This window comes from Balaenoptera acutorostrata, chromosome 15, assembly GCF_949987535.1.
Source record: "Balaenoptera acutorostrata chromosome 15, mBalAcu1.1, whole genome shotgun sequence".
In the NCBI taxonomy this organism is placed as follows: domain Eukaryota; kingdom Metazoa; phylum Chordata; class Mammalia; order Artiodactyla; family Balaenopteridae; genus Balaenoptera; species Balaenoptera acutorostrata.
In genome coordinates, this window is record NC_080078.1 from 89,906,088 (window position 1) to 89,919,658 (window position 13,571).

Below are 13,571 nucleotides of genomic sequence, written 5' to 3' on the forward strand. Positions count from 1 at the left end.
CCCGGGGACCTGTGGTCCCTCCGTCAGTGGCCTGCGGGCCTCCAGGCCGTTCTGAGCACCACAGACAGCTCACTCCCACGGGCCTGTCCACACGGGGCAGGGCAGTCCCGTCCACAGTGTTGCTTAGCCCTTGCTGATGGACATTTAGGTGGTCTTTTTTTCACGGACAGTGTCGCCAACGATGCCCCTGGACCTGTGCCTTTGCCAGCGGCGGGCAGGCTTTAGGATAGGCTCCTGCACGTGCCGGGCAGTCTTCACTTTGAAAGATCTGCTGCCACATTGCCCTCCGCAGAGCTCGCCCCATACCGGCCCACGTCAGTGAGTCAAGTGGTTTGTCCCCCACAGACTCCCAGCATAGGAAACCTTTGGATCTTTGCAATCTAAGAGCATCTCTGCTGTTCAGAATTGCATTTCTCGTACCGTGAGTCAGGTTGAACAACTTTTAATTAATTTTAAAGTTATAGTTTCCCTTGTTCTGTAAACAGCCTTGACCCAGTTTTTTTTATTGGATTGTCGGACCTTGTCTTATTGATTGGACAGGCTCTTTACATAGTAAGGCTTTATCCTTAGATATTTGCAAATATTTTTCCTCGTCTGTTATTTGACTTTTGCTTTGTTTAAAGTGGTTGTGCCATGTAGAAAATTTTAAATCATGTAATTTTGCAGTTTGGTTTTGTGAGCTTATAATATGCTCTGCATTCTTCCTTCCGGTACTTTTATGGTTATTTTTAAACACTTACATCTTTGACCCATTTAGAACTTATTTTGGTATAAGATCCGAGTTAGGAATCTGTGTCAGGTAGGGTCCAGTAGCAGACAGACGTCATCCTGAAATTGGGAAATTTGAGGAGAGCTGAATAAAGGGATTAAGGTGTGGGCAGGGGGTAGAGAAACCACTAGTGAGAAGTGGGGTCCACCCTTAGAGCTGAGGGGACCCGAGAACCTGCCCAACAGGAGCTGAGACCTGGGAGTGAGGCCCGTGCAGGGAGGACGGCGCCCTGATCTCCTGGGGGCTCCCCGTTGGACAGATCCCACCAGCAGCCCAGAGGCAGGTGGTCCACTGGCACAACTGCAGGTCACCTCCGGCTCTGGGCAGGGTGGGCCTGGCTGGACGCCAGACACGTCAGCACAGGATGGGGAACCAGGTATTGTGCCAACACACTGACTTAGGAATGGGTGGTTTGAGGGCTCCCCAGGGGACTTGGACAGAGCCCCCCAGGGTGCAGGGTGGGGTGAGGGGCTAGAGGGCTCGGAGGCCGAGGGGAAGGGCCTGTGTGAAATGAGCTGACCGCGAGCTGGACCCGTCTGTGATGGCCTTCCCTGCCCGGGACTGCCCAGTAAGCTGGTCCCTGGGGCAGTGGGGCTTGAGGCTGGCGTGTGGAGATGAACAGAGCAGGGTCTGTGGGGCTGGGGAGGGGTCCCCCCTCCTCCCAAAGGGGGGACCAGAATGAGGGCCCCTTGCTGCCCCCTCCATCCTTCACTCATTTGTTCATTCACTCGTTCAGCACACCCAAAAAGTTAGGATGCTCCTTGACGTAAAATTCAACATTAAAACAACGTTAAGCCATAAGTTGGTGTAACAAAGTCCTAAGCATTGACGATTTGCCCCAGGATGACAATTTGGAAACTTCTGGGGGAAAAAGCCCAATTATTAAAACAATTGTTTTTGGCACCCTGCTTTGATAATGCCCTGAACACCGGGCCTAGCTGTTGGAAATTCAGGGTCCAGGTGGGCGAGGTCCTGCCCTGACGTGCAGATGCGGGGACGGGAGAAGGAGCCTGGGTCTGCCGCAGACCCAGAGAGAGGCTTGACCGTCGTCCTGTAGGAGCTGCTGATGGCGGCGCCCTGGTGTGCGGGGAGCAGGGGACCCGGGGCCACCGAGGGTGGCGCGGAGCAGCGTGGGGGCAGCGTGGGAGGCGGTGTGCAGAGGGGTGCTGCACAGCTCCTGGCCGGGTTGAAGGAGAAGGTTCCCTGGGGCGGCTGTGGGGAGGGTCCAGGACCACAGGAGGCCCACCCCGCAGGCTACCAGTGTCCTGGCAGGGGAGGGCCATCCAAGGACAGAGACTGGTTCTGCTGGTGACAGCAGAATTCGGGGACCCAGACGGCGGGCTCAGGGGCTGAGCCTGGTTTGCCTGGATGGGGTGTTTCCAGGCTCTCAGTTTTAACAGCAGGACAGTCCGGACAAATCTTTATGAGCTGACCGCCCCCCTTGTGTATCTTTGTTCTGACGTGGGTGAGCTAAGTGTCCCACAACCGCCCCCCCCGCCCCTTCTGAGGACCCGGGGTCCTGCGGGAAACGTCAAAGTTCAAGCTGCTTCCCCTGCCTCAGACCAAGGGACCTGTGGACACAGAGGGCAGCCCTGCCCACCATGCTGCCGGCTCCCAGGCGAGGTGTCTGGCTCCGTCCTGCCGGGCGTGCTGCCACAGGGGACCCCCCCTTGTTCCCTTGTTCCAGACAAAATCCTCTGCACACCCTGGGCCTCGACCGTCATCTGATTTCCACGGTGGCCGTGGCCCTGGTGTCCGGGGCAGTGAGGGCGGGTCACCCGTGCGCTGTTTACCTGGAGCGAGGCTCCTTCCTCCTTGTTGGTACGAGGCTGACTGCTCTGCATTTTCACGGTAAATTTGTTTTCTGAGTCGCTGTTGAAATTCTGGAAGCAGAGAAAATGCATTTGCTCCATCACCTTCCGGATGTGACAAGTCCTATAAAATCTATTAAAGCCTTTAATGAAATCCCTGCTCAGAGCTGCTCTGTGAATGAATGTGGAATGAGAATTTAAATGAAAATGTTTTTGTAGTCTGGAGGCTTTGCCTGGGAAGAAATTAAAGGGGCAGCTCACCTTTCTGCCGTCATTCTCAGGCTTGATGAGTGCTGTGCTTGGTGGCCCTCTGACCGGATACTGGGGGCCTTCCTCAGCCCCTCCACGCAGAGGGGAAGGCGGGTGCACCTGTGGGCCGGTATAGCCACTTGTGGCTGGAGATAAACGCATTTACTTATAAACAGGTGCGAGCCCTGCACTCGCAGAGCCCACAGTCTGGGGGGACAGACGTGTCCAGAATAGGTGTCAATGCCCAGACAGCGGAGTGCAGTGCAGGGCTGCTGGGGCGCTCAGAAGGTCCATCTGGGGTGGGGAGGACAGGGGCAGGGACAGGAGTGGGGGTGGCTTGGCTGCGAGCAGATTCCTTCTCTCCCTGTGAGCTGAGTCCTGCCCTGGGGCCCTCAGACACGCTCAACTCCCAGGTCTCTGGCCAGCCCTCTCCACACTCCACCCTCCTCCAGGCACCCCTGCCTGGGGGGAGAGACACAAACATGCAGAGCCTGCCTCAGGACACCAAAAAGTGCTTGTCTTTCCTGCTTTCTGGGGTGGCAACATCGCCCCTTTCCTTCTATGATGACAAGTTCTAAAAAACACCCAGAACGTGTGCAGCACAGAGTGCCGAGGGGCAACTCTTCCCAGAGGAGGCCCAGGGACCCTGTGCTGCAGGCAGGGGGACCACGTGGGGAGCAGGTCCAGGGGTTAGGCTGTAAAGTGTTGTGACCGAAGGAAAGAGGGGAGCCCCAGCTGGATGTGGAATTTGTTTACCCAGCAAGGGTTACTCCCCCAGTATGGGGAAATACTTACAGATCAACAAGAAAATCACCACTGAATAGAAAAAAAGGCAACACAGGCTGTGCAGAGATGAGCTTTCCGGAGAGACTGGCAGTGGAAAGCTGCTTTTGGGGACCTGCTTGCTGCCTCCGTTTCTCCCCAGATGAAGAAGCGGCCCTACGGGTGCTGAGTGATCCTTGCAACCCTCCTGGGGGGCGGGGGCAGCAACGTCAGTGGATGTGAAAGGGCGGGTTTGGCGTGCAGAACGTTCCAGGCACAGGACAAGCCTCTCCTGCCCTCCCTACTGTCCTGAAGTCCTGGGCCCTTGGCCGCCCAATCGGAAACTTGAGTGTGGGTCCCTTCCGCCAGTCCCTGAGGCTGTCTCTACAGCTCCTGCCTCACTGGTCACCTGGGAAACACATGAGGTTGGCAAAAGGGACAACTCAGATACTCCAAGCGTGAGTGGGTAGACGTGAGTGATTGCTGCGGCATGGGGACCACATCTAGCTCGAGCCCTGCAGAGCCTTGTCTGTGCACCAGGGCTACCTGAGGCACCCAGGGTCATCGGCTGCACCCAGCAGCAAGGAGACAGGGTCATTAAAAATGGATTTGTCATGACAAAAAAGTGGACCTGGGTGTCCCTCAGCAGGAAAACACAGAGGTGTGTGTTATTCATGCTGTACAACGCCACGCAGGGGTTAAGATCAGCCAGATCAGCCCTGATAGACCTCAACAGCAATACTGATCGGTAAAGGCAAGTTGCAAAGGGTTTTGTTCTGTGTGATCACATTAACTAATCTGCAAAGAGTGTTACGCGTTGGTCTTGGATATGTATGTAGATGGTAAGCCAATGAAGACATGCGGAGAGATGATACAAACCAATTTCAGAGATGCTCCTCTGGCGAGGATGGCAGAGTCCCGAGCGTGTATCGTCATCTACGTGTTGATGGTATGGGGGATGGCATGAGGAGCCAGCATGCTGAAGGAAGTTGACCCCCAGCTGGCGGAGGGAGTGAGCGGGCAGTGGGAGCTGGGCGGAGGGAGGGCTTTGAGGGTTCCAGGCAGCGTTCAGGAAGAGGGAGAGCTACAGAGAAGGGAAGGGTACCAGGCAAAGGCATCTGGGGAAGGTCGCGGGGGCCAGGCGGACTGTTGCTGAGCGGGTCGCACCCAGTTGGAAGGACACTTTGGGAACCTGGAGCCCAGGGGGGACGTCACCTGCGTCACAGCCTGGCTTCTAGGAGCAGAGGCCATAGGGGGTCCTGGGAGGGGTCAGTTCCTCTCCGTCCAGGCTTCAGGGGCCTGGTACCGCTCAGAATAGGGCTGGGTACAGAGAGATGGGGTAGAGAGGGCTGGAGAGCGGAAGAAAGATCACCTTCCAAGGCTGAGAGCGCACTTAATTATGCGTCGCACACAAGACGTTTCACCAAGTAAACAGGGTTTTAAAGACTGGCTCCGTCATGGGGAGCTGCTTCCTGTGGCTCAACAAGTTTATAATAAACACAGTTAAACTTTTATTCATGACACAGCTGCTAATTGCACCATAAACGTTTCTTCGTCAAGCAATTGCTGTTTACTCACTTGCCAATCAGCTCGATATCTGGCTCTCTCTCCCCGTGCTCCCAATATTCCCACTTCCAAATCCCGCTGCTTGAAGTGTCTCCCTGCAGCTGTCCTCCAGGCCCACCGGCCCAGGGCCATGCCCGCCCACCCGCTGGTGGGCACCCCCTCTCAGCCCCCGAGCCCTCTCTGACCTGCCGTCCCTGCCCTGAGGGTCTCTCGCGACCAGGCACAGCGGTGGAGGCCCTGGAGGATGGCCCTGCCGAGCTGTCCCTACGTTCCCCCTCCTCCGGCTCTCCAGCCTCAGAGCCCAGCAGGCCTCGCATCCTCTCTCTGCCCGTCTTTATCGCAGCCCCTCCGCTTGTCAGGGTCTCCCCACCCATCTCTCCACAAGACCGGGAATTACATAAACCTGACCCCTGGGTGCCCAGCGTTCACCCCTTCCTTAGGCAGTGATCCTGGCGCTCAGCCCCCGCCTTCATCCCCCCAGGAGGTGCTCCTAGAGAGCAGAGGTAGGTCTCACATCTCTTCATACCTTTGTCCCGTCCTGACCACCGCCTGTGTCCTGGGCGTGGTGAGAACCCTTCTCTAGGCTGGGCCCCTCAGGGGCTCTGGTCCCCTCCTTCCCACGGCTTCTCGGCAGGCTGGCCCCGGGGCGAGCCGTGTGGTGCTGAAGCAGAGTGAAGCCAGAGCTGGTAGACCCTCTGGGTGGAACGGGCCTCCCTGCCATCACGCAGACACGCTGACGCCTGCCCCCGCCAGACAGCCGCTGGGCCTTGGTGTCTGAACGCTCTGAGTGACCTTCTGAGTGGGATTTCTAGAGTCCTCTCCAGGCACCTCAGGACAGGGACATTGGCTGGGTACGTCCTGTGTGCAGATCCTCCAAAACCTTCCCCCGAGGGCCTCCCCTCCATGCCGGCGGTCCAGCCATGTTGCAAGGCCAAGCTTGGGAGGGCATATTTGCTCTGGAGGCTCTTGGGAGGAAAGGGAGTGAGGCCATTCCCATCCCACCAACCCCTTCATTTCCTAGATCCAACATGGTTAGAGCCACCTGGATGAGTTGGGCGTGTCCAGACTGAAGCTGGCTGGTGGGAAAGGACTCCAGGGCCCCTCCCCCCAGGGGCTCACGCCAGGAAAAGGGAAAGACCAGGTTCAAGACAGGGCCTGGAGGCCAGTGGGTGGTACACGGTGGGGTCACGTGGGGAGCCCCCAGGCTTTGGCTCCGTGCCAGGCTGAAGCTGACCCGTCGTGACCCCCGGCCCCGCAGCAGCCTGGGGCCGAGGCTGCTGGTTTGCGGACCAGGAGCCAGTCCACAGGGCTGTGCAGGTCCCAAGTCCACAGTGACGCCCGGTGGCCGCGACTGGAGCAGCGCCACCTGGGCTGGGGCAGCGCTGGGCAGGCCCACCGCAGCTTTGGGCAGTTGGGTGCGCGTGTCTGAGGAGAGGCTTAGGAAGGGAATCGTAGACTGCGTGCTAACCGAGGGTCTGGAGGCATGCACACTCACGGGGAAACAAACCCCCATGCCTGCCTCTGTGCTTGGAGCTGGTGAAGGGTCATCTCCTACCCACTCCCCTTCCCGCGTTTCCTGGTCCCTCCCCTTGGGGTTCAGGGGACGATCTGGCGCAAGCTGCTTTTTGAGTCGCTTGGCTGGGTGAGGGGACAGAGCTGTCACCACCACACCAAAGTGCTGCGGTGAACAGAGGGCTGTGGCGTCGGGGCCAGTGACTGACAGGTGAGGACTGACGCTTGTCAGGGGTGCTGGTGCACCAGGGCTTGGGCTGTGTGCGGCCCCAGGGCCTGGTGTGCCGCCTCAGACCCCCTCGTGGATCCTGCACGTGCAAGGAGACTGGGTCCGGTCCTGTCCAGTCAGCCCCGGCCTGTGTCCAGTTCTGGGGTCGGGCACTCCCTGGGTTTGAGTCTGGCCCCTTCAAACCTGGCAGGGGCTCGGGTTAGGCCGGGGGTCAGGAAACAAAGAGCCGCCCTGGCTGAGGCCCTGGGCAGCTGAGGGGCTTCAGCTTGGCCTGGGGGATGGGCCTGACTTCTCAACACCATCCTCCCCTTCCTTCACCCTCCCGGGCTCTGTTTTCAGTCAGTTCAATTAGTACAGCTTTAAAGCAATTAGGGAGAATGGCAGTCAGGCCGCGCTGCGGGCCATGCTGAGTGCGCTCCTGCCCCCCCTTGTCCCCCAGCCTGGCAGCCTGGAGGGTCTGCAGAGGGGAGGGTGGGCAACCCAGGGGAGAGACCCCGACACGGCTGGGACTGGAAGTGGGTGAGTGGGGAGGGACAGGGAACAGAAATCCGTCTCCCCTGGGACCCTGGGGCTGGGCTTGGTTGCAGAGGAGACAAAGTGAGGGTGCTGGTTAGAAGCTCAGCCCCTGAGCCAGGGTGCTGGGTGCAAATTCAGGGCCCCCTCCAATCAACTTCCCCTCCCTCCCCCTCCCTCTTCCCCTCCCTCCCCTCCCTCTTCCCCTCCCTCCCCTCCCTCTTCCCCTCCCTCCCCCTCCCTCTCCCTCTTCCCCTCCCTCCCCCTCCCTCCCCCTCTTCCCCTCCCTCCCCCTCCCTCCCCCTCCCTCTTCCCCTCCTCCTCCCTGCTTCTCCCTCCCCTCCTCCTGTCCCTCTTCCCCTCCCCCTCCCTGCTTCTCCCTCCCCCCTTCCCCTCCCTCAGTCCCTTTGGGAGGGAGGAGGGAGGAGGAGGATTAAACCTCTGCTCTCTGGTGTTGAGGCCGCTGAGTCTGTGACATTCCTGGCTGTCACAAGCGGCTCTGCTTCTGTGGTCTCTGGCCGCAGGGAAGGAGCCTGCAGCAGTTTTCTGAGGAGGGGGAAGTGTACCAGCCTCTGACCTCACTCCATGGCCTCCAGGGGCCCCTTGGCGGGGTGGCCTCTGTTTAGGGCTCTGCACTCTGAACACCAGGGCAAGTGGGTGCCTGGCCCTGTGCCCCCGCACGCGGCAAAGGCCTTCTGGGCCAGCTCCATGGCCGCCTGGCGGAGGCGACCCCTCGAGCTGCGGACACCCTGCGTGGAGGCCTGGGCCTCCCCTCCAGGTGTGGGGCTTGGTGGGGCGGGGCAGGTGCAGGGTCTGACTGCAGACAGAGCCCTTTGTGTCGGGACCCCCGCCCCCCCAAGCCTTCCGGCCCTGCCCCTCCACACTCCCCCAGCCTCTCAAAGGAAGCCTGTGCTGGGAGCCTCCTCTGGGAGACCCTCGGCCAGCACAGCCTCCCTCAGATGTGTGCGGAGTCAGCGGTCTACCACGTCCTTTCCTCCTTCACCTGTCTACACTGGCCCAAGACTGGGCGGGCCCTGAGCTGGGCGCCGGGTGAGACAGACCCCCGCTGCCCCCTCCTCCCCCAGGAGCTGGATTCTGAACAAATGGTGACACAATACTTGGTCCATCTGTGACAAAGGCCACCAGGAGGAGGGGGCCCGGCCTGGGGGAACTCTGAGGGTGCCCTGACCTAGTCTGGAAGCTCCCAGGAAGGAGCTGGGTGGGGCAAACCCTGGGAGGCAGGCGGGAGCCATGGCTCCGGGGAGGGGGCCCGGGCTGAGGCCTGAGGGCAGGTGGAGGCTCGTGCTTTGTTCTGAAGCCGAAGGGCCTGATGGGCAGTGCTGCTGTCAGGTGGGTGCAGGGAGGTGCCGGGCGTGGGCATGGGGAGGGGTGGGCCCTTCCTGTTCTCCAGCCAAGGGAGGGGCTGGTAGGGTTCCCTATGGACAGCTGAAATGGTCTGGAAACGAAGGGGACTGGCCACCCCCAACTCTTAGCCTGACACCTGCGTCCAGCCGCCCCGCCCTGCTCTGGCTGTCCACGCCCACACCTGCCAGCAGCCTTCACTGGGCCCCATCGCGCTGGGCTGGGGCACAGGCCCCGGGTCTCCACAGCTGCCGCTGAGCAGATGCGTGAACCCGAGGGGAGGGCTCCCCAGGAAAGTACGCTGAGAGGTCCAGGGGAGCGGATCTCACAACCCAGTCAAGTTCTATTAGGAAGGGTGGGACCACCCATGGAGCTATGATCGGCTCAAAATAGAAGCAGCTCCTTTCTGGCCCGCTGAGCCTGTTGTGGGGTTGAGGGCCTCCCGGTGGGGAGGGGCTGCTTCCTGCCCCCCCTCCACTCTGCCGAGGCTCCTGCACAAACACGGGGAGGCGGAGGGGCCGTGGCGGGTGCCTAATGGCCAGCACGTCCTCTCCCGGTGCCCGCTGTGCCCATTACAAGCGTCTCACTTCCCGATGAAGCAGTTTCCCGCAAAATGGCCCCACGTTGCAGGATAAACGTGAGGAGCCGCTAAGGGGAGGCAAGCAGAGGCGACGCTCAGATCCGTGGAAGGCAGTCCGGCTGCAGGCAGCTCGTGGCGGGGCCCTTGCACGGCCTCTGCTCAGGTCTGGGGGAGGGACCCCGCAGGCACCGACAGGCACCCACCCTGAGCAGAGCAGACCAGACGCCTGCCTCGCGTGGCCCCTAGCTCAGTGGGAGAGGCACAGAGAGGCAGTGCCGGGGCCACGCCCCGGGGTAGGTGCGGGCAGGTGCGGGGCAGGGGGCTCTGACGGGCTGGCTGCAGGGTCGCAGGCCGCTGGAGGAGGGGTGCTTGAGCGGAGACCTCGAGATGCAGCCTGTTCCCTCGCGTGGGCAGTTGGACAGCGTCCCTGGTGTGGCCAGCAGGTGCAAAGGCCCACAGGAGCTGAGACCCAAGAGACCTTGGTTTGGGGGAAGCACATGGCCCATGTAGAGGAAGGCCTCATAATCTGGGGAGGGGGATGTAGGCAACACAATGGGCCCTGAGTTGAGAGGGACGTGGGCACCAGTGGACCTTGGCCTGAGTCTGGGCGCACACCCACCAGATGGCAGCTGATGGGGGTGGGTCCACAGGGGCCCTCCTGCGGGTGACTGGCTAGACCTGTAGCTTCTGGGCTTTTTTCCAGCCCCACGCCCCTTCGTGGGGGCAGGAATGGTGTGTGCACGCAGATGTGCATGCACAAGCACACACACACACACAGATATGCAAACACCGGTATGCACACGCACACATGAACAGATGTGCACACAGTGAGCACACAACAGACAGGCACACACGAAAGTGTGCACACACACATAAATGTGCACGTACTCTTGTGCAAGACGTGCACACTGACACGTGACCACAGATGCGCCCATCCAGACGTACACACACGTGGACGCACACAGCACACTCACAAACGTCCCCTCTGTGCAGCCCCGCTTCTGCCGCCGGCTGTCACTTCTCCCTGTCCTGGGCCCTTGCCCCAGGACAGCGGAGCTGAGGGCGGAGAGCGAGCTCCTGAGGCAGAAGGCCTGGACTCTTCTCTGGGCCTTGGCGCCCTGGTCTGTGGCCGGGGACGCTGGAGCTTGGCTCACAGGTTGCAGGAGGGATTTGGTGCAACAGTGCAGGCGAGGGGTTGGCCTGGGCGCTGGGTCCGGGTCAGGGTTAGGAGGGTCCCTGGGAGCTGAGAACTTTCACCTCTGAACCCTGGCTCAAGAACCAGATCTACGGACCCTTGGAGGTCTGTCTGGGGGTGGGGGCTCCAGCACTCTTGGCTGGGCTCGGGGAGCCTGCCCACCAAGCCCCCGAGATGGCTAGTTCACTACACCCTTGCGGGGTGGTCTGCATGAGGCCACTGTGGGGTCAGGCCAGCAGTCAATCCTGGAGGGTCGAACTGCTCAGGGGTTCAGCCCCGCCCCTCCCACGGCAGACACAGTAGCTGGAGCGACCACCCCAGCCCACTGGGTGCAGTGGCCCCTTGCAGGCCCTGTGCCCCAGGGGCTTGGGGGTGGGGGCAGGACTCACTGCTGTGGGGCTCCTGCTTCCAGCTACAGGAACGTGGACCTGGCTTTGTGGCCACCCTGGGTAGGAGTTGCGAACTGAGACACGGCTGACCCCGAGCATGGGGGTCCGCAGACCTCGCGGTGGTTGGGGACAGTGGTGAGGGGCGCCTTATGGTTTGGGCCACAGAGGTTCCCGTGTCTGGTCGTGGCTTCCTCACCCCTGCTCTAGGCTCCGTGAGGCGCACAGAGTCCCAGACGCTCACAGTGAGTTCCAGGCCGACCTGCCCAGAGGAGCTCTGGGCCTTCAGGAGCACACAGGCCCCTGGTGTGGAGACTGAGTGAGCGCCCGTCTAGGCATGAGGGGCACCGAGGCTGGCCAGGCCCTTCCCGAGGAGGTGCTGGAGGACGGCGGGGGCGTGCCACGGAGCTTGGCCACGGCTGAGGCCACGGGGCTGGGGCGACGGGACCAGTGGCAGGGAGGCCTCTGGGGGGACCCCTAGGGAGCTGGCTGTGGTTGAGGGGAGAACACCAGCACAGGACCGGCCGGGGCTCGCAGGGGAGAGCCTCGGAGCCACGGCAGGACGTCAGGGCCTCGGCCACGGGGGCAGGGAGGAGTGGGGTCCCCGTGGGCGGCCGCCGCGGGGCCTGAGAAGGACGGAGTGAGCTGCCCTGAGGAAGCTCGCGGGACCAGTTGGGCCAATCGGTGTCTGTTTGTTCATTTGACGGACAGTGAACAAGTGCCCCAGGTGGCAGGAGCGGCTCGGGGAACCTGGGTCCGTGCCCTGGCACCCTCCTGAGGGGCTTGTGTCTCTTGGGGAGAGCCAGCCGCGCACGAACCCTCCGGGCTTCCGCTACGTTCGAGGGTGGGAAGCGTGGCACGGCCAGGGCGTCCAGGGTGCTTGGGTTGGTGAGAGTCAGCCCCGCTGGGAGCCGGGAACACCCCGGTGTGACTGCAGGGACGGCGGGCTCAGCGGGCTGTGAGGGCCTCAGGGTGACGGGCCTGGGCTGAGGTCGAGCCCAGAATGGGCTTTGGGGTCAGGCCGTGACGGCCCCTCCCCTGCATGCGGGGTGGGTCTGGGCTCGTTCCTGTGTCGCCCAACCCCGGCTCCTCTGTTCACAGGACGCTGCTTGGCTGCCAGGAGCTGCCCACCCATCCTTCCAGGGTGAAGGTGGAGGTAGAGGCGCTGATTCCCAGGTAAGCCTCCCGCTCAGGCTTTCCATGTGTGTCTGCCTTCTCCCTGGCATGGGGAGAGCTCAGCTTTTTACAGACGTGATCATGAGTGCTCGGTCTTGCAAAGGGCAACGGCATTGCCGGGACACTGCAGGCTGCCTTGTTAATTTGGAGCCTAATGTGGTGTCTGGAGTCGTCTTTGATTTAGATACAAGTGGCAGCGTATGTCCCGTGTTTCTCGGTCCCCCTCAGGGTCAGGCTGGGGGGCGAGGCAAGCAGCGAGGGCGCGGGGCAAGGTGTGTGGAGCACTTCCGCGTGCCTTGTGTCTCCAGCTGAGCCTCAGCCCCCTTGAGCCCGACCCCAGGGCTTTGCCTGGTCTCGGGACTCGGTGCGTCCAAGCCCCGCGTGTACACGGTGCACACGCGCGCCTGTTCTGCGCTCCCGTGCCGCGTGGGTGACCCTAGGGGACGCTGGCCTGGGTTTTGACCTTCCAGCAGGTCCACCTCGGGTGAAGCAGGATGGCGCACTGGGCCGTGGCTCTGCTGTGGTTTGATTCCGTGGCCCTCAGAGAAGCCCTCTAACTTCTCTGAGCCCATAAAACAGGTCAGATCAGTCTTACCTGAAACACAGTGACGTTTCACTGGGGTAACTGTGTGGGCACCTGCTGGGGGGCAGTTACTGGCCGCCGCCCTTCCTCCTGCCCCTGCCGGACGTGAACTCAGACTGGCCCATCGCCGTGTTTCCGCGCAGCAAGTAGCTTCAAGGCCACGCAGGGACTGCCGTGCCAAGGTCACTGCAGGCCCACAGTCCGAGCGTCCTGTTCCTCGGCCCTGAGGCCCCCAGGCCCCGGGTGGGGGCCAGAGCCCTTGCTCCTGTGGTCCTGCTCACCCCTTCTGGGGCGGCGCCTTTGGCCGCTCCGAGCACGTGGATGTCACCCCAGGTCGCCAGGGCTCCCCTGCGGCCGCCCTCCTCCCCGACACCTTGTGCACGTTGGGTTCCTCAGCCCTCCCTCCCCCGTGTCTGTGGGATTTGCATACAGGTGCCCCTGCCTGTGCAGCTGAGGGGCTGGGGGCGGGGCCAGCAGCCAGGCCGGGAGGCCAGCAGCGCGGGAACACAGGTGGCAGGACAGTGGCCCCTCGGAAAGCGGGTTTTGTTCCCTTGCCGGGCTCCGGTGCTGCGGGAGCGGGTGGGCTCTGGTGTTCGGGGCCTCTGGGAGCCCCTGCAGCACCGTCAGGTCCCTCTGCGGCCTTGTTGTGCCGGCCACCGTCCGAGCCTGGGGACCGGGGACCGGGGACCGGGGACCGGGTACCGGGGCACGGCCTGCGCGGGCTTGTGTGAGCTGAGGACCCGCGTCTGCTGTAGACGGACGGCTCGGGGGTCCCTGCCGTTGCAGGAGGACCCTCAGCCCAGGCTGCACGTTCACAGAGCCTCCCCGTGAAGACTTTCTCCCAAATGGGGTGGTGCTCGGCCGGGCAGGCTGGCGAG